We start from the raw sequence: 3,192 nt of genomic DNA, 5'->3' as shown, positions 1-3,192 counted from the left end.
AAAAAAAAAAAAAAAAAAAGAGTGCTCATGAGTGAGATTTCAGCAGTTACACAATTAATCTAAATCTGCATCATTATCCTCAAGTCCAGGCAAAGACAGTGTTAAGAGATGCACTGTGTCCTCTTACTGTTCTTGTTTTCAAATGGAAATATGAAGCACAAACGAAACACAATAACAAAAAACAGTTTTAATCAATGCCATAAAATAACCACACGTAAAGACCAATGTGACTAAGGGAATGAAATTTTTATGAATTCCAAAAGGCAGTTAGGGAAAACTCAGAAGTACTATAGTCTTAACATTGGTCCCAAAGTAATGGGAAAAAGGCATGGAAGTCATCAATATCCACGTATATCCAAAAGCTATAAATGCACGCTGATTGGTACTGACTAGAAAACCAGAGAAATAACATGTAAAAAGCACCAATGGGCCAGGTGCAGGGCTCAGGCCTGTAATCCTAGCACTCTGGGAGGACAAGGCCAGTGGATTGTTTGAGCTCACGAGTTTGAGACCAGTTTGAGCAAAAGCAAGTGCTCATCTCTACTAAAAATAGAAAACCTGAGGGAAGAGGATCACTTAAGCCCAAGAGTTGGCAGTTGCTGTGAGCTATGATGCCATAGTACTCTACCCAGAGGGACAGAGTGAGACTGTGTCTCAAAAAAAAAAAAAAAAACACCAATGTCTCCGAGAAGAGCCTTTTTTTTTTTTTTTTTGGACAGAGTCTCACTTTGTTGACCTCAGTAGAGTGCTGTAGCATCACAGCTCACAGCAACCTCCAGCTCTTGGGCTTTAGGCGATTCTCTTGCCTCAGCCTCCTGAGTAGCTGGGACTGCAGGCGCCCACCACAATTTGGCCCAGCTATTTTTTGTGGCAGTTTGGCCAGGGCCGGGTTTAAACCCACCACCCTCGGTATTTGGGGCTGCTGCCCTACTCACTGAGCCACAGGCACCGCCCAAGAGCCTTTTTCTTTTTTTTTGGAGACAGAGTCTCACTATGTCACTCTTGGTAGAGTGCTGTGGCATCACTGCTCATAGCAACTGCAAACTCTTGGGCTTAAGTGATTCTCTTGCCTCAGCCTTACAAGTAGCTGGGACTACAGGCGCCTGCCACGATGCCCAGGTATATTTTTGTTACAGCTGTCATTGTTGTTTAGCTGGCCCAGGCCAGGTTCATAGACAGAGCCACATGTCCCCACATCCTAAAGCTGCACAGCCCCAGGCCAGGTTCAAACTCATCAGCCTCAGTGCATGTGGCCAGTACTGTAACCACTGTGCTACAGACACCGAGCCTGAGAAGAGCCTTTCTAATTAGATGATTACATACACATCACTGGGCAACATTCTTAAGAAAAAGATACAGTGACTACGAAAAGGGCTGATCCCCCAAAACCTTGACAAAGACCAAAAAGCAAAGACAAGAGTCCAGACAAGAGGCACGAGCTCTATCACCTTGTAGTCTCTCTCCTTTGGACAAGATGACCACACTCCTTACAGTCATGCATTTACTATCTTGGATTTCAGCAAGAAGCCCAAGCAGAGCTTTTCTTACTATCCATTTCATGTATGCTAGAGGGGCAAAAAAAGATTTCTCAATGTTCATGTCAAACTAATAATTGAGACTCATATAAAAGGAAGGGAAGGCCAGGCATGGTAGCTCATGCCTGTAATTCTAGCACTTCGGGAGGCTAAGGTAGGAGGATCACTTGAGGGCAGGATTTCAAGATCAGCCTGAGCAATATAGGAAGACCCTATCTCTACAAAAAATAGAAAAAATTCATCAAGTGTGGTAGTGCATGCCTGTAGTTCCACCTTCTTGGGAGGGTGAGGCAGGAAGATCACTTGATTCAAGGCCTTAAAAGGTTACAGTGAGGTATGATGATGCCACAGCACTCTAGCCAAGGCAACAGAGCAAGATCCTGTTGCAAAATATTTAAATTTAAGAAAAAAAAGCCAGGCATAGTGTCTTTGGAAGGTGGGTGGATTGCCTGAGCTCGGGAGTTTGAGGACCAGCCTGAACAAGAGTGAGACCCCATCTCTAAAAATTAATAGCCAGGCGTTGTGGTGGGTGCCTATAGTACCAGACACTAAGGAGGCTGAGACAAGAGGGATCACTTGAACCCAAAAGTTTGAGTTTGCTGTGAACTGTGATGCCATGGCACTCTACCAGGGGTGAGGGCAAAAAAGTAAGACTGTTTCAAAAAAAAAAAAAGAAGGAAGAAGAAGAAGGGGAAAGTAGGAAAAGAAAAAAGGAGAAAAGGAGAAAAAATGAAAGGGAAAAGAAATTCAGAGACTCAATGCACTAGTGAATGTTCCTCCAACTAATCTGTGGGTCTAGCTCAGTTTAGCAACACCACTGTTCCTGAGATCTCCGCCGAACTCTGGCATTACTTACTCAAGCTCAGAAAACGGGAAATGTTACTATACTACTATGGACTCAACCAATGCCATACATCATACACCTATGCAATATATAATCACCTATGTAATATAACCTTTCTGTGGGAATAACTCCTCTTTTCTTAACTCAGCCTACCTGTTAGGCCCTTGGGACACTCTATAGTACAGTGGTTCTCAACCTTCCTAATGCCACGACCCTTTAATACAGTTCCCCATGTTGTGGTGACCCCCAACCATAAAATTATTTTCATTGCTATTTCATAACTAATTTTGCCACTGTTGTTAATTGTAATGTGCAGGATGGTCTTAGGCAACCCCTGTGAAAGGGTTGTTCGACCCCCAAAGGAGTCACAACCCACAGGTTGAGAACTGCTGCGTAGAACTCCAAGTCAGAAAACTGGCTGAGTTAAGAGATAATAAAAGCAGTGTGTTAAACTAAACACACTGTCACTTAAACCCAGTAATTTCAGTAGAAGGAGTAAAACCAAATTATTTGACCTCTGACAATGTGCAATAATGGAGATGAAGGCTTTTCAAATTACCAAAGAAATTAGAGAAAATAGATGTAAAGAAATCAAATGCCATCTAATCATCAGTAGCTCACACCTGCAAAATATTAACCGTATCCACAGAACTCAAAACACACTACAATTGTATATGAAGTATGAGGATCTAAATGGTCTTGCACCTTCCACTGACTTTTTGCCTGTAAATATAATTTCTAATCTATATCTCTTTTTTTTTTTTTTTTTTTTTTTGAGACAGAGCCTCAAGCTGTTCCCCTGGGTAGAGTGCC

At 42.4% G+C, this 3,192-nt stretch overlaps 1 protein-coding gene across 1 annotated transcript in view; it reads right to left on the bottom strand.

The window, feature by feature from the left end:
* Positions 1-3,192, bottom strand: part of FBXO42 (F-box protein 42) — a 66,876-nt gene that overhangs the window by 41,352 nt on the left and 22,332 nt on the right. The window lies entirely within an intron of this gene.

The sequence above is a fragment of the Otolemur garnettii genome, unplaced genomic scaffold (assembly GCF_000181295.1).
Source record: "Otolemur garnettii isolate 467f Iridium unplaced genomic scaffold, OtoGar3 scaffold00009, whole genome shotgun sequence".
NCBI classification, from domain to species: domain Eukaryota; kingdom Metazoa; phylum Chordata; class Mammalia; order Primates; family Galagidae; genus Otolemur; species Otolemur garnettii.
Note: the sequence above shows the minus strand (reverse complement) of the source record. Positions and strands in the feature narration are given on the sequence as shown.